This window comes from Triticum aestivum, chromosome 4A, assembly GCF_018294505.1.
Source record: "Triticum aestivum cultivar Chinese Spring chromosome 4A, IWGSC CS RefSeq v2.1, whole genome shotgun sequence".
Classification (NCBI taxonomy): Eukaryota; Viridiplantae; Streptophyta; class Magnoliopsida; order Poales; family Poaceae; genus Triticum; species Triticum aestivum.
The window spans coordinates 75,076,897-75,100,436 of NC_057803.1; the positions used below are offsets into that span (position 1 = coordinate 75,076,897).

General features: G+C 44.7%; 1 long non-coding RNA gene across 2 annotated transcripts; it reads left to right on the forward strand.

Annotated features, from left to right (window-relative positions):
* Positions 1–19,931: 19,931 nt before the first annotated feature.
* LOC123081778 (uncharacterized) lies at positions 19,932–22,156 on the forward strand. Of its 2 annotated transcripts, XR_006438786.1 has the most exons (4): positions 19,932–19,994; positions 20,546–20,779; positions 21,167–21,533; positions 21,614–22,156. It is a non-coding gene; the product is annotated as an uncharacterized lncRNA (long non-coding RNA). The 2 variants fall into 2 exon arrangements; XR_006438785.1 differs by lacking the exon at positions 19,932–19,994 and having other exon boundaries at positions 20,001–20,779.
* The last annotated feature ends 1,384 nt before the right edge of the window (positions 22,157–23,540 follow it).

Genomic DNA, 23,540 nt, shown 5'->3' on the forward strand with positions numbered 1-23,540 from the left:
AAATAAAGTGCCCCCCGCTGACATGTCGGACCCACCAGCTATATTCGCATGCAAGGAAGTGCCTCCTCATTACGCACAAAAATGAATATTCCCCCTGCTAGCTGGAACCCAGCATAGTGGGAGGCTGACTTGTGGGCCTACCAAGTTGACGGGGATGGAGGGCTTTGTCAACTTAGTCAATATGAACGATTCTAGCTCCTGTTACCGTACGATGTTCATCCAACGGCCGTAGTGCTTCTTCAACCTCTAGTCTTCTTGCTCCAGCCGCCCAAACCAGCGCCGGTCGTGCCGCATGCTCCTGCCTCCCATGGCCGGCTGTGATGCCGTGGAGGCCTCACCGCCCCTTACTACTCCCACCGCTGGCCAGGCCATCCCTCTACTCACCCACACCCCCTGTTAATCTGCGGCGACAGCAGCCTCACACCGCAGTCGAACTAGTGAACCCTCGTACTCCTCTTCGCGTGGGCATCCACTACTGCGTCTTCCCCGACTCCGAGTCGTCCCCTTCCTAGTCCTCGTCGTCGTCCACCACCCTGGTGCTCTCGACGCGGCGTGGTCAACGTGGTCAATGACCGACTTCCATCGGAAGAGTACTATACGTGCAGAGGCTGACAGCTGGGTCCACGGCAGTCGCAAGGAAGTGCCTCCTTATTACGCGGAAAATAATTATTCCTCCACCTGACAGTAGGGACCCACCGGACGGGCCACCAGTATTTTGTGAAAAAATTGTTTCCCCCTGACTGCTGGGACCCACCGGACGGGCCACCGTATTTCACGAAAAAAACGTTCCCTCCGCTGTCAGCTCGGACCCACCGGAAGTGCCTCCTTATTACGCACAAAAAATGAATACTCCCCCGGCTAGCTGGGACCCACCTTGCTGGGAGGCTAACTTGTGGGCCTACTAAGTTGACGGGGACGAAGGGCTTTGTTAACTTAGTCAATATGAACGATTCTAGCTCCAGTGACCGTACGATGTCCATCCAACGGCCGTAGTGCTTCTTCAACCTCTGGTCTTCTTGCTCCAGCCGCCCAAAGCAGCGCTGGTCGTGCCACATGCTCCTGCCTCCCCTGGCCGGCTGTGCTGCCGCAGAGGCCTCACCGCCCCCTACTATTCCCACTGCTGGCCAGGCCCTACGGCGACGGCAGCCTCACACCGCAGCCGAAACAGTGAACCTTCGTAGTCCTCTCCGCGCGGGCTTCCACTGCTGCGTCGTCCCCTTCCTAGGCCTTGCCGCGTCCACCGCCGTGGTGCTCTCCGTGCGGCGTGGTCAACGTGGTCAAGGAACGACTTCCATCGGAAGAGTACTGTACGTGGAGAGGCTGACAGCTGGGTCCATGGCCACAGCCCAGTTTTTTTGTGATTTACCAAGTAAGTCGCTTTGTCAGGCCTGTTGGGCTGCAAATCTTTCAAGACGAGGAGAGCTTTCATTCGGCTGGCCGAGGAAATGGCCCATCAGTAATGAGAAATGGGTTGTACATTTTTAAAACACATCAAACCGGCAATTAGTTTCAAATATCTTTTTTTCATTTCAAGATTTTAAATTACATTAATTTTTATGCGTTGAGAATTTGTTGGATTTTATATTGATATACATTTATTTTTAAAATCAGTTTGAATGTGAGTCGAAATTTCGGGATTAAAAACAGTTCGGACCGCACCGAAATATGCAAAATTTCGTATAATTTTTTAACCGTTGCCACAATATGGGCTACAATGCTAACAAAAAGAATATGGGCTCCAAAAAAACCCTTAAGAATTAGCAAATGGGCTGTAAATTATTAGAAATAATGGCAGATGGGCTATATTGCTGTTTTCCACAGATTTGAGGCTTTCCTAAAAAAGGTTGACGCACAAGCACTGACTGTTGGATGTCCATCCAACGTCTATCGTGCTTCTTCAATCTCTGCTCTTCCTACTCTAGCCGCCCAAACAAGCGCCGGCGGGACTGCCTGCTCCCTCCTCCTCGCGGTCGGCTGTGCTGCTGCGCAGGCCTCACCGCCCGACCGTACTCCCATCGCTGGCCTAGCCATCCCTCTACTCACCCACACCTGCTGTTATTCTCCAGCGATGGCAGACGAACCAGTAAACCCTCGTACAGTCGTACTCCCCTCCGCGTGGGAAACAACTGCCGAGTCTTCCCTGCCTCCGTGTCGTCCCCTTCCTAGGCCTCGCCATCGTCCACTGCCCTGGTGCTCTCGGCGCATTATGGTCAACGTGGTCAAGGAACGACTTCCATCGGACGTGGACTGTACGTGGAGAGGCTGACAGCTGGGTCCACGGCGGCAGCAAGGAAGTGCCTCCTTATTACACAAAAAATAATGATTCCTCCACCTGACAGCAGGGACCCACCGAACGGGCCACTGTATTTCACGAAAAAAACGTTTCCCCCCTGACTGCTGGGACCCACCAGCTACACCTTCGCACGCAAGGAAGTGCGTCCGGGCAAAAAAAATGATTCACCCCCTTGAGTGCTGGGACGCACCAGCTACATCTTCGCACGCAAGGAAGTGCGTCCGGGCAAAAAAACCAATACAATTCGCCCCCCTGACTGCTGGGACCCACCAGCTACATCTTCGCACGCAAGGAAGTGCGTCTGGGCAAAAAAACGATTCGCCCCCTGACTACTGGGACCCACCAGCTACATCTTCGCAGGCAAGGAAGTGCCTGACAGTCGGGACCCACCTGGTCGAAACGTACGTGGCGTTGTCATTCTGGTCGTGAACGTGTATGTACATATATACTGGTGGATGTAGAGGCGCGCACGTGTCGTAGTAGAGGCGGCCAGGGTGCAAGAAAGAAAATACGGCCACGTATGTGTACATACGGGCGGGGTCTCGAACGCCTACTCGCGCATACGTACGGCGAGAGCTCGTGTACATGGCTACGTCGGAACGGAGAAACAGCGTCGTCGTCGTGTTCATGGGGAGGCAACGGAATGTGTGGTCGTGTTCATCGGGAGGGCTTGGACGGAAGAGGCGATGGAAATGAGGCCTGGCGTACCACACAACGGAGGAAACAGACCTCCTACGGTCGAAACGGGGGTCCTGTTGATCGGGAGGGGTGTGGCGTACCGCAAAACGGAGGAAACGGACCTCCTACGATCGAAACGTGGGTCCTGTTGATCGGGAGGGGTGTGGCGTACCACAAAACAGAGGAAACGGACCTCCTACGATCGAAACGGGGGTCATGTTGATCGGGAGGGGTGTGGCGTACCGCAAAACGGAGGAAACGGACTTGTGTTGGAGCGCTACGGTCGAAACGGGGGTCCTGTTCATCAGGAGGAGTGTGGCGTACCGCAAAACGGGACTCCCCGGGATACTGTTCATCTCCACCGTCGACCCCCTCCAGCCTCCATGAGCTACTGTTCATCCACCGTCGACCTCCTCCAGCCTCCACGCGCTCCTGTTCATCCAGCCTCCACCGCGCGCTACTCCACCGGCTACTGTTCAACTACCCCTCCATCGTGTACTGTTCATCCAGCCCTCTACACCACGGGGTCCTGTTCAACCACCCCTCCACGGGCACCCCTCCACTGTCTACTGTTCATCCACCCCTCCACGGGCACCCCTCCACCGTCTACTGTTCATCCAGCCCTCCACCACACCACGGGGTCCTGTTCATCTAGAGGCAACGCCACCACTCACTGTTCATCCAACCCCCCCCCCCTCGCAATGCTCACTGTTCATCCCATCGATCGGCCTCAGTTAGCAGCAGTAGCCAAGGAATCGCTCGATCGGGTTCAGTTAACAGCCATCGATCGATCGCTCGGGTTCAGTAACGCGTAGCCTGCAGTGCAATCGCTCGGGTTCAGTTAGAGCCCAATGCCTCGCTCGGGTTCAGTTAGAGCCAACGCCTCGCACACACGCGCGTACGTGTATGAGAGAAACGCGCATCGCTCGGCCCCCGGCCTCCCACCGTAACCGGGAACTCCCCGAAATTGTCCTCCCCCTCGCTTCTACCATGGTTTTTTCCATCATGGACGGCCCAAAGAATGTCATGCAACTGCGTCTCCGGCCTGCCCAGGACGAAAAGCCCATTTTCTGTCATGACTTTTTGTCATAGAAGTAGGAGCCCACCACATCTATGATGATACCGGGTTTTGTCACAATTATTGTCATAGAAGTGTCATATGTATGACAGGAAAAAAAATTCGTTCGGCCCAAAATGTCACGGATGTGTCTTTTTTTGTAGTGAAACCCTTTGGGTGTTCGTCACATGACGATGTGAACTATGGGTGTTAATCACATGGTAATGTGAACTATTGATGTTAAATCACATGGCGATGTGAACTAGATTATTGACTCTAGTGCAAGTGGGAGACTGAAGGAAATATGCCCTAGAGGCAATAATAAAGTTATTATTTATTTCCTTATATCATGATAAATGTTTATTATTCATGCTAGAATTGTATTAACCGGAAACATAATACATGTGTGAATACATAGACAAACAGTATGTCACTAGTATGCCTCTACTTGACTAGCTCGTTGAATCAAAGATGGTTAAGTTTCCTAGCCATAGACATGAGTTGTCATTTGATTAACGGGGTCACATCATTAGAGAATGATGTGATTGACTTGACCCATTCCGTTAGCATAGCACTTGATCGTTTAGTTTGTTGCTATTGCTTTCTTCACGACTTATACATGTTCCTATGACTATGAGATTATGCAACTCCCATTTACCGGAGGAACACTTTGTGTGCTACCAAACATCACAACGTAACTGGGTGATTATAAAGGTGCTCTACAGGTGTCTCCAAAGGTACTTGTTGGGTTGGCGTATTTTGAGATTAGGATTTGTCACTCTGATTGTCGGAGAGGTATCTTTGGGCCCATTCGGTAATGCACATCACTATAAGCCTTGCAAGCATTGCAATTAATGAGTTAGTTGTGGGATGATGTGTTACAGAACGAGTAAAGAGACTTTCCGGTAACGAGATTGAACTAGGTATTGAGATACCGACGATCGAATCTCGGGCCAACATACCGATGACAAAGGGAACAATGTATGTTGTTATGCGGTTTGACCGATAAAGATCTTCGTAGAATATGTAGGAGCCAATATGAGCATCCAGGTTCCGCTATTGGTTATTGATCGGAGACATGTCTCGGTCATGTCTACATAGTTCTCGAACCCGTAGGGTCCTCACTCTTAAAGTTCGATGACGGTTATATTATGAGTTTATGTGTTTTGATGTGCCGAAGGAGTTCGGAGTCCTGGATGAGATCGGGGACATGACGAGGAGTCTCGAAATGGTCGAGACATAAAGATCGATATATTGGACAACTATATTCGAACATCGGAAATGTTCCGAGTGATTCGGGTATTTTCGGGAGTACCGGGGAGTTACGGGAATTCGTATTGGGCCTTAATGGGCCATACGGGAAAGTAGAGAAAGGCCTCAAAGGGTGGCCGCACCCCTCCCCATGGGCTGGTCCGAATTGGACTAGGGAGGGGGGCGCCCCCTTCCTTCCTTCTCCTTTTTCCTTCCCTTTCCTTCCCTCCTACTCCTACTACTTGGAAGGGCTCCTAGTTCTACTAGGAAAGGGGGAATCCTACTCCCGGTGGGAGTAGGACTCCCCTAGGGCGCGCCATAGAGAGGGCCGGCCCTCCCCCTCCTCGACTCCTTTATATACGGGGGCAGGGGGCACCCCAAAGACACAACAATTTATTTCTTGATCTCTTAGCCGTGTGCGGTGCCCCTCTCGACCATAATCCACCTCGGTCATATCATAGTGGTGCTTAGGCGAAGCCCTGCATCGGTAGAACATCATCATCATCCACACGTCGTCGTGCTGACGGAACTCTCCCTTAAAGCTCGGTTGGATCGGAGTTCGAGGGACGTCATCGAGTTGAACGTATGCAAAACTCGGAGGTGCCATGCGTTCAGTACTTTATGGGTCGGATCATGAAGACGTACGACTACATCAACCGCGTTGTGCTAACGCTTCCGCTTTCAGTCTATGAGGGTACGTGGACAACACTCTCCCCTCTCGTTGCTATGCATCACCATGATCTTGCGTGTGCGTAGGAAAATTTTGAAATTACTACGTTCCCCAACAAGTATCCCTACGCGCAAAGACGCCAAGAACATTTCGGGATTCACCAAGTACCGCTACCGATGACTCGAACACCTTCGAAACGTGTACCACTCCTGCCGCCCGTACATCTACGGAACATGTACGACTACCGTCACCGAAGACCCATGTACAACTACCATCGCCAAGACCCCGTGAACGTCTAGAGCACGACCGCCAAATATCTCTTCGTGAGTACCACTACCATCGCGTGGATCCGCCAAGACCGTGGAGTGAACGGCTACTTCCTCTTCGACGATGTGAATAACTACTTCCACGACGACCGTGCACCACTACCGTCGCGGGAACGACTACTTCCACCACTTCCACTACCCTCGCTATGGACCAATTGTACAACTACTTCCTCTACTTCCCTCGACGAACCCGAACCATCATGATTGCATGCTTTGAAGGTATAACCCCGAGACGACCGTCAGAGAACGTTTGCATGTGTTGTATGAGATGCACCCGTTGTCTGCACCATGTCCAGTTTGATCCTTGCACGTTCCTCGTTAGCCTTGCCGCGAACTCATGGGACACCCGGAATCCGGGATCACCCCACCATCTTTTGCACGCTCCCGCCACACTTCCTTTGCACCGGTATCTCCATGAGCTACCGGAACCGATATGTTGCATGGCATCATTTTCGGATTCGTTGCCGTGGCACCCCTTCCGTTTCCGCCACGATGACAAATGCTTCATATCTTATCTTGTCAACTTTTAATAAAAAAATGCATAAACTTGCACATGTCATCCGCATCATGATAACAACAATTAAAGTGTTTAATTTGTTGTTTGCTTCAATTGCTATGCATGTGGGGGGTTTACTAGAGAGGTTATTTGTTGTTTCCGGCTTCATTTAGAATGCCTAATTGTGTAGTTTACTTTTGTCTCACCTCTTGCCATGTTTAATAACATTTAATATTATTGGGTACCTAACCGAGAGTGAACTAAATAAGTCATGTGGTGTTCCGTCAATATGCAACTCATTGCATATTGAGCTCCATTTAATTTGTAGTATTGTTTGTGCACTTTGCCATGCCATGCTTCATTAAACCGGACATGCATCATAATTGGTTGTGCATCATGTCATGCTTATGTGTTGGTTGTTTACCATGTTGTTTGCTTCTTTCCGGTGTGCTTCTTCGGGTTGGTTCCGATAACGTCACGTTTGTGAGGATTTCGACTTCGTCCGTTTGTCTTCTTCACGGACCCGTTCTTCTTCCTTGCGGGATTTCAGGCAAGATGGCCATACCCTCGAAATCACTTCTATCTTTGCTTGCTAGTTGCTCGCTCTATTGCTATGCCTATGTCGCGATACCTACCACTTACTTTATCATGCCTCCCATATTGCCATGTCAAGCCTCTAACCCACCTTGTCCTAGCAAACTGTTGTTTGGCCATGTTATTGCTTTGCTCAGCCCCTCTTATAGCGTTGTTAGTTGCAGGTGAAGATGGAGTTTGTTCCTTGTTGGAACATGATTTTTGTTGGGATATCACAATATCTCTTATTTAATTAATGCATCTATATACTTGGTAAAGGGTGGAAGGCTCAGCCTTATGCCTGGTGTTTTGTTCCACTCTTGCCGCCCTAGTTTCCGTCATACCGGTGTTATGTTCCTTGATTTTGCGTTCCTTACGCGGTTGGGTTATAATGGGAACCCCTTGACAGTTCGCCTTGAATAAAACTCTTCCAGCAAGGCCCAACCTTGGTTTTACCATTTTCCACCTAGCCTTTTTTCCCTTGGGTTTCCGGAGCCCGAGGGTCATCTTTATTTTAACCCCCCCCCCCCCCCCGGGGCCAGTGCTCCTTTGAGTGTTGGTCCAACCTGTCAGCCGTCGGTGGCCACCAGGGGCAACTCTGGGTTGGCCTACCAGAAGTTTGGACAATCCGGTGTGCCCTGAGAACGAGATATGTGCAGCTCCTATCGGGATTTGTCAGCACATTCGGGTGGCTTTGCTAGTCTTGTTTTACCATTGTCGAAATGTCTTGTAGCCGGGATTCCGAGTCTGATCGGGTCTTCCCGGGAGAAGGAATATCCTTCGTTGACCGTGAGAGCCTGTGATGGGCTAAGTTGGGACACCCCTGCAGGGTTTTGAACTTTCGAAAGCCATGCCCGCGGTTATGGGCAGATGGGAATTTGTTAATATCCGGTTGTAGAAAACTTGACACTTAACTTAATTAAAATGCATCAACCACGTGTGTAGCCGCGATGATCTCTTCTCGGCGGGGTCCAGGAAGTGAACATGATGTTGGAGTTATGCTTGAACGTAAGTAGTTTCAGGATTACTTCTTGATCACTTCTAGTTCACGACCGTGCTTTGCTTCTCTTCTCGCTCTCATTTGCGTAAGTTAGCCACCATATATGCTTAGTGCTTGCTGCAGCTCCACCTCACTACCCTTTCCTACCCATAAGCTTAAATAGTCTTGATCGCGAGGGTTTGAGATTGCTGAGTCCCTGTGACTCACAGAATACTTCCAAAACCAGTTGCAGGTGCCGTTGATAACCGTGCAGGTGACGCAACCCAGATCGAGTGGGAGCTCGATGAAGATCGTGTTCGTTGTGTTTTTTCGTTCCAGTTTGATCGCTAGTGGAGCCCAGTTGGGGCGATCAGGGATCTTTCGCATTAGAGGTTGTCTTTCCTTATTTGGTTCCATAGTCAGACCTCGATTGTATTCTGGATGATGTATGTTTAACTTTGTATTTGTGTGAAGTGGCGATTGTAAGCCAACTCTTTATCTCTTTCTTATTCAGTACATGGGATGTGTAAAGATTACCCCTCTTGCGACATGCCTACAATGCGGTTATGCCTCTAAGTCGTGCTCCGACACGTGGGAGATATAGTCGCATCGTGGGTGTTACACTTCTCCTAAAGTGATTTCCATAAAAGTGCCTCCCGCGGCCGAATCTAAAAGATTTCTAGAAGCAAAATTCAATCCGGCATAAAAATTATGAACAATCATCCACAAATTTAAACCATGAGTAGGGCAATTACGTATCATTAATTTCATTCTCTCCCAAGCTTGTGCAACATGTTCACGATCAAGTTGCTTAAAATTCATAATATCATTTCTAAGAGAGATGATCTTAGCGGGAGGAAAATACTTAGAGATAAAAGCATCTTTGCACTTGTTCCATGAATCAATACTATTTTTAGGCAAAGACGAAAACCAAGCTTTAGCACGATCTCTAAGCGAAAAAGGAAATAGCTTCAATTTAACAATATCATTATCCACATCTTTCTTCTTTTGCATGTCACACAAATCAACGAAGCTATTTAGATGAGTAGTGGCATCTTCACTAGGAAGGCCGGAAAACGGATCTTTCATGACAAGATTCAGCAAAGCAGTATTAATTTCACAAGATTCGGCATCGGTAAGAGGAGCAATCGGAGTGCTAATAAAATCATTGTTGTTGGTATTGGTGAAGTCACATAATTTAGTATTATCTTGAGCCATCGTGACAAGCAAGCAAACTAACACACAAGCAAACAAAAAAGCAAGCGAACAAAAAGAGGCAAATAGAGAGGGCAGATAGAGAGAGAGAGAGGGAAAATAAAACGGCAATGGTGAAGTGGGGGAGAGGAAAATGAGAGGCAAATGGCAAATAATGTAATGCAGGAGATAAGGGTATGTGATGGGTACTTAGTATGTTGACTTTTGCGTAGACCTCCCCGGCAACGGCGCCAGAAATCCTTCTTGCTACCTCTTGAGCACTGCGTTGGTTTTCCCCGAAGAGAAAGGGATGATGCAGCAAAGCAGCGTAATTATTTCCCTCAGTTTTTGAGAACCAAGGTATCAATCCAGTAGGAGGCTACGCGCAAGTCCCTCGCACCTGCACAAAACAAATAAATCCTCGCAACCAACGCAAATAGGGGTTGTCAATCCCTATAGGGCCACTTATGAGAGTGAGATTTGATAGATATGATAAGATAATATTTTTCGTATTTTTATGATAAAAGATGCAAAGTAAAATAAAGGCAAAGTAAATAGCAAAGGAAATAACTAAGTAGTAGGAGATCAATATGATAAAGATAGACCCGGGGGCCATAGGTTTCACTAGTGGCTTCTCTCAAGAGCATAAGTATTCTACGGTGGGTGAACAAATTACTGTTGAGCAATTGGCAGAATTGAGCATAGTTATGAGAATATCTAGGTATGATCATGTATATAGGCATCACGTACGAGACAAGTAGACCGACTCCTGCCTGCATCTACTACTATTACTCCACTCATCGACCGCTATCCAGCATGCATCTAGAGTATTAAGTTAAAAACAGAGTAACGCCTTAAGCAAGATGACATGATGTAGAGGGATGGACTCATGCAATATGAACAAAACCCCATCTTGTTATCCTCGATGGCAACAATACAATACGTGCCTTGCTGCCCTTACTGTCATCGGGAAAGGACACCGCAAGATTGAACCCAAAGCTAAGCACTTCTCCCATTGCAAGAAAGATCAATCTAGTAGGCCAAACCAAACTGATAATTCGAAGAGACTTGCAAAGATAACCAATCATACATAAAAGAATTCAGAGAAGATTCAAATATTATTCATAGATAGACTTGATCATAAACCCACAATTCATCAGTCTCAACAAACACACCGCAAAAAGAAGATTACATCGAATAGATCTCCACAAGAGAGGGGGAGAACATTGTATTGAGATCCAAAAAGAGAGAAGAAGCCATCTAGCTACTAACTATGGACCCGTAGGTCTGAGGTAAACTACTCACACTTCATCGGAGGGGCTATGGTGTTGATGTAGAAGCCCTCCGTGATCGATGCCCCCTTCGGCGGAGCTCCGGAATAGGCCCCAAGATGGGATCTCGTGGATATAGAAAGTTACGGCGGTGGAATTAGGGTTTTGGCTCCGTTTCTGATCATTTGGGGGTACGTGGATATATATAGGAGGAAGGAGTACGTCGGTGGATCAACAGGGGGCACACGAGGGTGGAGGGCACGCCTGGTAGGGGTGGGCACGCCCCCTACCTCGTGGCCTCTTGTTTTATTTCTTGACGTAGGGTCCAAGTCTCTCTGGTCTTATTCATTGAGAAAATCACGTTCCCGAAGGTTTCATTCCGTTTGGACTCCGTTTGATATTCCTTTTCTTCGAAACCCTAAAATAGGCAAAAAACAACAATTCTAGGTTGGGCCTCCGGTTAATAAGTTAGTCCCAAAAATAATATAAAAGTGGATAATAAAGCCCAATAATGTCCAAAAAAGTAGATAATATAGCATGGAGCAATCGAAAATTATAGAAATGTTGGAGACGTATCATGGAGGTATTGTTGGATGAAGAGGCCTGGACCGACATTACATGACGGTGTTCCTGAGACTGGTTTTACCGACGTGCTTGGCACACAGGTGGCTGGCGGGTGTCTGTTTCTTCAACTTTAGTTGAATCGAGTTTGACTACGGCCAGTCCTTGTTGAAGGTTAAAACAACACACTTGACGAAAAATTGTTGTGGTTTTGATGCGTACGAAATAACGGTTCTTGCTAGAAGCCCGTAGCAGTCACGTAAAACTTGCAACAACAAAGTAGAGGGCGTCTAACTTGTTTTTGCAAGGCATGTTGTGATGTGATATGGTCAAGACGTGATGAGATATAAATTGTTCTATGAGATGATCATGTTTTGTAACAGTTATCGTCAACTGGGAAGAGCCATATGGTTGTCGCTTTATTGTATGAAATGCAATCGCCATGTAATTGATTTACTTTATCACTAAGCGGTAGCGATAGTCGTAGAAGCAATAGTTGGCGAGACGACAACGATGCTACGATGGATATCAAGGTGTCAAGCCGGTGACAATGGTGGTCATGACAGTGCTTTGGAGATGGAGATCAAAGGCACAAGATGATGATGGCCATATCATATCACTTATTTTGATTGCATGTGATATTTATCCTTTATGCATCTTATTTTGCTTAGTACAGCGGTAGCATTATAAGATGATCCCTCACTAAATTTCAAGGTATAGGTGTTCTCTCTGAGTATGCACTGTTGCTAAAGTTCTTCGTGCCGAGACACCACGTGATGATCGGGTGTGATAAGCTCTATGTTCACATACAATGGGTGCAAGACAGTTTTGCACACGCGGAATACTCTGGTTAAAATTGACGAGCCTAGCATATGCAGATATGGCCTTGGAACACTGAGACCGAAAGGTCGAACATGAATCATATAGTAGATATGATCAACATAGAGATGTTCACCATTGAAAACTACTCCATCTCACGTGATGATCGGACATGGTTTAGTTGATATGGATCATGTGATCATTTAGATGACTAGAGGGATGTCTATCTAAGTGGGAGTTCTTAAGTAATATGATAAATTGAACTTTAATTTATCATGAACTTAGTCCTTATAGTTTTTGCATATCTATGTTGTAGATCAATAGCTCGCGTATAGCTCCCCTGTTTTATTTTTAATACGCTCCTAGAGAAAACTAAGTTGAAAGATGATAGTAGCAATGATGCGGACTAGGTCCGTGATCTGAGGATTATCCTCGTTGCTGCATAGAAGAATTATGTCCTTGATGCACCGCTAGGTGACAGGCCTATTGCAGGAACAGATGCAGACGTTATGAATGTTTGGCAAGCTCGATATGATGACTACTTGATAGTTTAGTGCACCATGCTTTATGGCTTAAAACCGGGACTTCAAAAACATTTTGAATGCCATGGAGCATATGAGATGTTTCAAGTGTTGAAATTGGTATTTCAGACTGATACCCGTGTCAAGAGGTATGAGACCTCTTACAGTACTTTGCCTACAAGATGGAGGAGAATAGCTCAACCAGTGAGCATGTGCTCAGATTGTCTGGGTACTACAATTGCTTGAATCAAGTGGGAGTTAGTCTTCCAGATAAGATAGTGATTGACAAAGTTCTCTAGTCACTATCACCAACTTACTAGAACTTTGTGATGAACTATAATATGCAAGGAATGAACAAGAAAATTCCCGAGCTCTTCGCAATGCTAAAGGTTGCGGAGGTAGAAATCGAGAAAGAGCATCAGATGTTGATGGTTAACAACACCACTAGTTTCAAGAAAAAAAGGCAAAGGGAAGAAAGGGGAACTTCAAGAAGAATAGCAAGCAAGGTGCTGCTCTCGGGAAGAAGCCCAAGTCTGGACCTAAGCCTGAAACTGAGTGCTTCTACTGCAAAGGAAATGGTCACTGGAAGCGAAATTGCCCCAAACATTTGGCGGATAAGAAGGATGGCAAAGTGAACACAGGTATATTGGATATACAGATTATTGATGTGTACTTTACTAGTGTTCATAGTAACCCCTAGGTATTTGATACTGGTTCAGTTGCTAAGATTAGTAACTCGAAACAGGAGTTACAAAATGAACAGAGACTAGTTGAGGGCAAAGTAACGATGTGTGTTGGAAGAGATTCCAAGGTTGATAAAATCACCATCGCATACTCCCTCTACCTTTAGGATTAGAGCTGAACCTAAATAAATATTTTTTGGTGTTTGCATTGAGCATGAATATGATTGGATCATGTTTATTGCAATACAGTTATTCATTTAAGTAAGAGAATAATTATTGTTCTGTTTACATGAATAAAACCTTCAATGGTCATACACCCAATGTGAATGGTTTGTTGAATCTCGATCGTGGTTATACACATATTCATAATATTGATGCCAACAGATGCAAAGTTGATAATGATAGTGCAACATATTTGTGGCACTGCCGTTTAGGTCATATTGGTGTAAAGCGCATAAACAAACTCCATGCGGATGGACTTTTTGGAATCACTTGATTATGAATCATTTGATGCTTGCGAACCATCCCTCATGGGAAAGATGACTAAGACTCCGTTCTCTGAAACAATGGAGCGAGCCACAAACTTATTAGAAATAATACATACTGGTGTATGCGGTCCGATGAGTGTTGAGGCTCGCGGCGAGTATAGTTATTTTCTAACCTTCATAGATGATTTGAGCAGATATCGGTATATCTACTTAATGAAACACAAGTCTGAATCATTTTGAAAAGTTCAAAGAATTTCAGAGTGAAGTGGAGAATCATTATAACAAGAAAATAAAGTTTCTGTGCTCTGATCGCAGAGGCGAATATTTGAGTTACGAGGTTTGGCCTTCATTTAAAACAATTTGGAATAGTTTCACAACTCACGCCACCTGGAACACCACAGCGTAATGGTGTGCCCAAATGTCGTAATTGTACTTTATTAGATATGGTGCGATCTATGGTGTCTCTTACTGATTTACCGCTATCGTTTTGGGGGTTATGCATTAGAGACAGCTGCATTCACATTAAATAGGGCACCATCTAAATCCGTTGAGACGACATCGTATGAACTATGGTTTGGCAAGAAACCAAAGCTGTCGTTTCTCAAAGTTTGGGGTTGCGATGCTTATGTGAAAAAGCTTCAACCTGATAAGCTCGAACCCAAATCAGAGAGATGCATCTTCATAGGATACCCAAAGGAAAATGTTGGGTACACCTTCTATCACAGATTCGAAGGCAAGATATTTGTTGCTAAGAATGGATCCTTTCTAGAGAAGGAGTGTCTCTCGAAAGAAGTGAGTTGGAGGAAAGTAGAACTTGACGAGGTAATTGTACCTTCTCCTGAATTGGAAAGTAGTTCATCACAGAAATCAGTTCCAGTGATTCCTACACCAATTAGTGAGGAAGCTAATGATGATGATCATGAAACTTCAGATCAAGTTACTACCGTACCTCGTAGGTCAACCAGAGTACGGTCCGCATCATAGTGGTACGGTAATCCTGTTCTAGAAGTCATGTTACTAGACCATGACGAACCTATGAACTATGAGGAAGCGATGATGAGCCCGGATTCCGTGAAATGGCTTGAGGCCATGAAATCTGAGATGGGATCCATGTATGAGAACAAAGTATGGACTTTGATTGACTTGCCCGATGATCGGTGAGCCACTGCGAATAAATGGATCTTCAAGAGGAAGACGAACACTGATAGTAGTATTACTATCTACAAAGCGTAAATTGTCACAAAAGGTTTTCAACAAGTTCAAGATGTTGATTACGATGAGATTTTCTCACTCGTAGCGATGCTTAAGTCTGTCCGAACCATGTTAGCAATTGCCGCATTTTATGATTATGAAATTTGGCAAATGGATGTCAAAACTGCATTCCTTAATGGATTTCTTAAAGAAGAGTTGTATATGATGCAACCAGATGCTTTTGTCGATCCTAAAGATGCTAACAAAGTGTGCAAGCTCCAGCGATCCATTTATGGACCGGTGCAAGCCTCTCGGAGTTGGAATATACGCTTTGATAGTGTGATCAAAGCATATGGTTTTATACAGACTTTTGGAGAAGCCTGTATTTACAAGAAAGAGAGTGGGAGCACTACGGCCTTTCTGATAAGTATATGTGAATGACATATTGTTGATCGGAAATGATGTAGAATTTTCTGGAAAGCATAAAGGAGTGTTTGAAAGGAGTTTTTCAAAGAAAGACCTCAGTGAAGTTGCTTACATATTGAGCATCAAGATCTATAGAGATAGATCAAGACGCATGATAAGATTTGATTGAAAGTGGGAGCAATTAGCTAGATACATATTGAAAGTGGGAGCAATTAGCTAGAGTAGCTCCATGCAAAGCATTGTAGACATAGAAATTTGCAAAATACATACGGATCTGAATGTGGCAGACTCGTTGACTAAACTTCTCTCACATGGCAATGTGAACTATGGGTGTTAAATCACATGGCGATGTGAACTAGATTATTGACTCTAGTGCAAGTGGGAGACTGGAGGAAATATGCCCTAGAGGCAATAATAAAGTTGTTGTTTATATTTCATTATATCATGATAAATGTTTATTATTGATGCTAAAATTGTATTAACCGGAAACTTGATACATGTGTGGATACATAGACAAAACACAGTATCCCTAGTCAGCCTCTACTAGACAAGCTTGTTAATAAAAGATGGTTAAGTTTCCTAACCATAGACATGTGTTGTCATTTGATGAACGGTATCACATCATTAGGAGAATGATGTGATGGACAAGACCCATCTATTAGCTTAGCATTATGATCGTTTAGTTTTATTGCTATTGCTTTCTTCATGACTTATACATATTCCTATGACTATGAGATTATGCTACTCCCGAATACCGGAGGAACACCTTGTGTGATATCAAACGTCACAACGTAACTGGGTGATTATAAAGATGCTCTACAGGTGTCTCCGAAGGTGTTTGTTGAGTTGGCATAGATCGAGATTAGGATTTGTCACTCTGTGTATTAGAGAGGTATCTCCGGGCCCTCTCGGTAACACACATCACTATAAGCCTTGCAAGCAATGTAACTAATGAGTTAGTTGCGGGATGATGCATTACAAAACAAGTAAAGAGACTTGCCGGTAACGAGATTGAACTAGGTATGATGATACCGACGATCGAATCTCGGGCAAGTAACATACCGATGACAAAGGGAATAACGTATGTTGTTATGCGGTTTGACCGATAAAGATCTTCATAGAATATGTAGGAGCCAATATGAGCATCCAGGTTCTGCTATTGGTTATTGACCGGAGATGTGTCTCAGTCATGTCTACATAGTTCTCGAACCCGTAGGGTCCGCACGCTTAACATTTGATGACGATTTGTATTATGAGTTATGTGTTTTGGTGACCGAAGTTTGTTCAGAGTCCCAGATGGGATCATGAACATGATGAGGAGTCTAGCAATGATCGAGAGGTAAGTATTCATATATTGGAAGGTTGTATTCAGACATCAGGATGGTTCCGAGTGATTCGGGTATTTTTCCGGAGTACCGAGGGGTTACCGGAACCCCCCGGGGTAATGTTGGGCCTGCATGGGCCATAGGGGAGAGGGAAGGCAGCCCACAGGGGGTAGCCGCGCCCCCTCCCTATAGGGATTACGAATTGGACTAGGGAGGGGGCGCCCCACTTTTCCTTCTCATCTTCCTCTCCCTTCCCTCTTTCCCCCTCCGGAAAAGGAAAGGGAGTCCAACTAGGATTGGGAGTCCTAGTTGGACTCCTCCCTTTGGTGTGACCCCTAGGCCGGCCGCCTCCTCCCCTCCTCCTTTATATAGAGGGGCAGGGGGCACCCCAAAGATACATCAATTGTTCTTTAGCCATGTGCAGTGCCCCCCTTCATAGTTTACCACCTCGGTCATATTGTCGTAGTGCTTAGGCAAAGCCCTGCACGGATCACATCACCAACACCGTCCCCACACCGCCGTGCTGACAGGACTCTCCCTCAACCCTCAACTGGATCAAGAGCTCGAGGGATGTCATTGTGTTGAACGTGTGCTGAACATGGAGGTGAAGTATGTTCGGTACTTGGATCGGTTGGATCGTGAAGACGTTCGACTATATCAACCGCGTTAACATAACACTTCCGCTTTCGGTCTACGAGGGTATGTGGACACACTCTCCTCTCTCGTTTCTATGCATCTCCTAGATATATCTTGCATGATCGTAGGAATTTTTTGAATTACTACGTTCCCTAACAGATAGACCTATAAAAAGTATATTCATTTTAGAGTTTGATAGTTTAAGAACAAGGAACTGGTTAGCGTTTAGTACAGTAAAAGCAAGTTAAAAAGTAGAGCAAAATAAATATGCAAACTTTCATGAAATTCAAGGAGTTAATTTTAGAATACAAACATAGGTGGTTGCATTTGATGTTTCCCTCATGGTTCCAATAGGGAAAACATGTGTAAAAACTGCAAAACCGTTGACCTTGATCTTTGAGCCCATGCCTCGCTGGATCGAGATTGCTGGAACTCCAATGGCAACAAGTCCAATGACCATAGACCTACTCCCCTAGGATCCTCGTGGGCCTCCCAAAAATCACAAGCTCAACGCTGCGAAGGGCTCGAAATTAAGCTCTTCTCATGCACGCATCCATGAGAGATCCATTTTAGAGCAGTGGAGGGAGAACCTATAACATAGCAACTAATCAGTAGAGAGTGTCGGCGGTGTTGGAGCCAGCAAGAGCTCGAAGGTAGGGAGTGGAGCACTAGCATGCAATAACAATGCAACTAGTGGGAGCTACCGTGCATAGAGCAGGAGAGGTTCTAGGCAAAGGTGCAGAACATTTTTTCGACTGATCACCCTGACTAACTTCTCCATGGAATGAGTTAGTCGATACGAAATGTTTTCCTTGTAATTATACAATAAATTATAAAGCTAATTTCATTTGAGATGGAGGATCTTTAGATTAAGATAGATCTGGCTCTAAATGAGATGGTCAAGTTTTGCGGGACTCCATAATGCTAGAGACAACCGCATGGATGTGCATGTATGGTGATGTATTTGCTACTTCATATTTCTTGAAAAAAAGTTTTTTATAGCCACTTAAACTATTGTGCAAGTTAATTTTGGTTCCAAAACTCTAAAACACTCTAAACTTGCTTCCCGTTTGCCTGGACCAACAAAGAAAACTTGGCACACATCTGTAAGTTACCAAGCGTCTTAATTGTTGACGATGACAACTTAAAATTTAGATAGACTTGGGCTCATGAGCCACCAAAAAATGTTTGGCCGATGACATGGAGGTGATTTCTCACGTGTCAAACTAGTCAACACGAAATAAATAATATAGTAAGAAACATTATTTAAATATTGTGAAAATTTTAATAACATATACAAAAAATTAGTTTTATTAACCATTCAAAAGTTAAAATCTGGAAGTCAAGAAACATCAAAATAAAGGAACAATGAAATAAAATCTAGATAAGTTATCAAACAAACATGGGAATCTTAGAACTAGGATTCAAGATAAAATATTCTGAAAAGTTCTAGAAAAACTGGAGAATTAGAAAAACTCACCAAAAAGTTATGAACGTCCATTGAAAGTCAGTATATTTAATTTTTTTTATGAATACCTTTTTCAAGTGCTTAAAAAAACCTTTTTTGAAGTTTCCGTCTTAGTAATATTAGGAATTTCCAATAGTTGGTCTTGAAAACTCAATTTTCCAAATATTAATTCTTTTCTCACCTTCCCTTTTAAAAAATCATTTATATGATATTATTATTATTTTATATTTGGTTGCAAGTGCGAGTAATCACTACAAAATCATCAGTACTATAAAGCAATGTGATGACATAATTTCCAGGCACTATCTATAGAATAGTTGTTCACAATATGTTTCTGCTCAGTTGTGACTGATACAGAACTTTGTGTCCATAAGTTGGTTTTCAACCATAATAAGTAAATAGGATCACAATTCTACTGGATGCAGGAGAAAGAAGACTTCGACACCTCAAAGAATTTGGATGTAAAGGGTTATTTGTAAGGACTTGTCTTAATAAGTTAATATATGGCATTAGGCCTCTCCATGAAAAAGAGTAGGCATTTCTATGTCACCACTATTGATCGCCCTTATGTAAATCTGGGAGTGGTCTTAGAAGAACTGGTTTAAATGGTTTGGTTTTTTATTATGGGCTTGATTGGTTTAGGTTTTGTTGGGTTGAGGCTTTCTTAAGTTCGATTTGGTTTGGGTTTTGGGAGAAACCAGTTTGGGTTAGTTGGTTATGGGCTGAAACCGTTTGATGTATTATGGGCTACAAACTGCGGATACAACCCGGTTCTTTGTATTGGTTCGTTGCCTTCGACTGCTCCCCAACCCAACCCACGCGCCGCCCCCTGTCTTTTCCCCCGCGCCACCGCCCGCACGCCCCCTTGTCTCTTCCCCCTCATCGTCCCTTCCTCGCGCCGCCACCTTGCCGTCACCCTCCGGCGCCGGCCCCTCCTCCGCACAGCAGATCCCTACCATGAGCTACCCCGAGGCCTGAGCTGCCCCCCCCCCCCCCCCCCCCCCCCATCAGTGCCGCCGCCCCTCCCCGTCCGCTAGGGTTGAGGTCGTTGGGCCGCCTCCGCCGCGCCATCTTCCCTCCGCCAGCAGGTACCTCTCTCTCTTCGGCTTGTTTCTTCTTTGTTGACTAGGTTCCTCCTCCTGCGGCAAGGTCCTGCTCCTACACTTACTCCTCCTTCGCAAGGTGCTCCGGCCGTCCTGCGGCAAGGTCTTGCTCCTACACTTACTCCTCCTTCGCAAGGTGCTCCGACCATCCGGCGGCAAGGTGCCCCTGGTGGTCCCCTCCTCGTCTTTCAGTTAACTCGAATGTCTTGATACTGCTGTAGACCAGTTAACCTCGTCCAACTTAAATTATCGTGCACATATCCTTTTTCCTATAGGTTCAGGTTATCTGATTGCATTATTGAGTTCAGATTATTCAGTTCTAATATCAGATTAGGTGAATTATATTACAACTTCTCTGAAATTCAGTTCAGATTATCCAACCTTTAATGTATAGGTGTAGTTTCTAGCATTTCACGGTATGAATTACAAGGTTGTTGATTCAGTGGAAGTTTGGTCCATGATATTCCATGAAGGCTGAAAAATTGGATGCTTTCTTGTATACTGCTAAATAAATTTAGTATGATTGTTATGCATAGGGAGAAGAAAATTTGCCCCAGCGACAGCCTCCGTTCAGATGGCCTTTTTGGCTGGAGTATGTAGTCCCTTTGGGCAGGGAAGTCATGGGCTTTTTTTTTACATCAGGGCCTAGAAGCTAATTGATGTAGGAAGACGAGAGCCAACCATGCGAGGCAGAAATCAATTTATCGCCGCTAGGCGCGCAGCCATGACTCGTTTTTTCCGGTCATTTTCTCATGTGTTTATCTATTCAGGTATGTTTGTATTTATCAAATGTACATCATAAGCTCTGAAAAACATGAATTGGGATGAAGAGATTCAATACGGTCAAGGCAAGAGGAAATTGCTAGATCACTACAATCTTAATTTAAAAACTGTGATAAGAAGGAAGTACTTAGTTAGTGGACCTTATCAACTAAGAAAAAATATTTTGCATGTTCAGAGTTTGGGACTGAAAATTTTAAGTCAATTTTTTGCCATGTAGATTATCGAAACTTGATGTTGGTTGGTCTATTTTGAGATTTGAAATCCAAAAGATTTATTCCCAATGATTTTGTCGTTTATTTTATTTTACATGCATTAACTTTTACTGCTGCTAGTACTAGTATTAACTTGCTTGCACCTTGCATCTGCATTCACAGGCCACGCACCAAGGACGGGAAAACACACCAACCCAGACCACTCGACCGATCGATCAGTCACTATAGTAATTACTCACTACTAATTTGAGGCATGTCTACATCAGAGGGTTCGGAGAGTGCTGATTCCATGGATGAGAATACGAGTCAAGTACCACATGCTAGAAGGTCCAAGGTATGGGAGCATTATGAAGTAGATCTGGTTCTCGTAGATGGTGATCTCAAGGTGTGTGCAAATACTATGGAGCGCAACTTCACACCAAGTTTGGGACTAGCAGTTTGAGGACCCATATTGCAGAGGCTTGCCGATCAATTCAGGAGGCTTGCAGGAAGAGGTTTTTATTGACCATGAAAAGAAAACCATCCAAAGGTATGTTTGTGTTTGATGAAATTTTTTGTCATGAACTCATGGTCAAGTATTGCGTCCATGCTGAGACCCCCTTTCTTAAGTTTGAAGATCCCCACCTTCAGCCATGGATTGACTGAATGCAACCAACATTTCAAATCAAGGGTAGCCACACAATTCATGATGATGCAGTGAAGATGTATAAGGGAATGAAGAAAGATATCGAAGTAGAGCTACAAAACTTGGTCCTCGCATTTGCTTAACATTTGACATGTGGACATCATCACAGGACTTGGGCTACATGTCAATCACCGCCCATTATATCAATGCAGAATTCAACTACAAGAAGAAGACCATAAGTTTCGCAGAAGTGAAGTATCCCCACACAGGCTATGTGATAGAAGAAGAAATAGTTCGTTGCTTAACAGAATGGGGCATAAGGGGCAAATTATTCACTTTGACACTAGATAATGCCAGCATAATACTAATGCATGTGAGGAGTTAATAAAATATCACAAACATGAGCTGCTCCTTGAAGGTCAACATTTGCATGTCAGGTGTTGTGCGCACATTTTTAATATCTTGGTTTAGGATGGAATGAAAATAATCCATGCAGCTATTGACATCATACCTGAGCTGCTGAAGTATATTGACTCTTCTCCATCAAGACTTCAAGATTTTGATAACCCACAAGTATAGGGGATCGCAATAGTTTTCGAGGGTAGAGTATTCAACCCAAATTTATTGATTCGACACAATGAGAGCCAAAGAATATTCTCAAGTATTAACAGTTGAGTTGTCAATTCAACCGCACCTGAAAGACTTCATATCTGTAGCAAAGTATTTAGCAGCAAAGTAATATGATAATAGCGGCAACGGTAGCAAAAGTAACAGTAGCAGCGGAAACGTAACTAAGCAAAGATCAATATGTGAAAAGCTTGTAGGCAATGGATCAGTGATGGATAATTATGTCGGATGCGATTCCTCATGCAACAGTTATAACATAGGGTGACACAGAACTAGCTCCAGTTCATCATTGTAATGCAGGCATGTATTCCGAATATAGTCATAACGTGCTTATGGAAAAGAACATGCATGCCATCTTTTATCCTACCCTCCCATGGCAGTGGGGTCCTATTGGAAACTAAGGGATATGAAGGCCTCCTTTTAATAGAGTACCGGACCAAGGCATTAACACTTAAAGAATAAATGAACTCCTCAAACTACGGTCATCACCGGTAAGTATCCCGATTATAGTCACTTCGGGGTTAACGGATAATAACACATAATAGGTAACTATAGACTTGCAAAATAGGATCAAGAACTCACATATATTCATGAAAACATAATAGGTTTAGATCTAAAATCATGGCACTCGAGCCCTAGTGACAAGCATTAAGCATAGCAAAGTCATAGCAACATCAATCTCAGAAAATAGTGGATACTAGGGATCAAACCCTAACAAAACTAGCTCGATTACATGATAAATCTCATCTAACCCATCACCGTCCAGCAAGCCTACAATGGAATTACTCAAGCACGGCGATGAGCATCATGAAATTGGTGATGGAGGAAGGTTGATGATGACGATGGCGATGGACTCCCCTCTCCGGAGCCCCGAACGGACTCCAGATCAGCCCTCCCGAGAGAGATTAGGGCTTGGCAGCGGCTCCGTATCGTAAAATGCGATGAATCCTTCTCTCTGGTTTTTTTCTCCCCGAACGCGAATATATAGAGTTGGAGTTGAGGTCGGTGGAGCACCAGGAGGGCCACGAGGCAGGGGGCGCGCCCCCCACCCTCGTGGACAGGGTGTGGGCCCCTGGCCTTGATTCTTTCTCTAGTATTTTTATATATTCCAAAAATATTCTCTGTTGATTTTCAGGTCATTTCGAGAACTTTTATTTTTGCACAAAAATAACACCATGGCAATTCTGCTGAAAACAGCGTCAGTCTAGGTTAGTTCTATTCAAATCATGCAAGTTAGAGTGCAAAACAAGGGCAAAAGTGTTTGGAAAAGTAGATACGATGGAG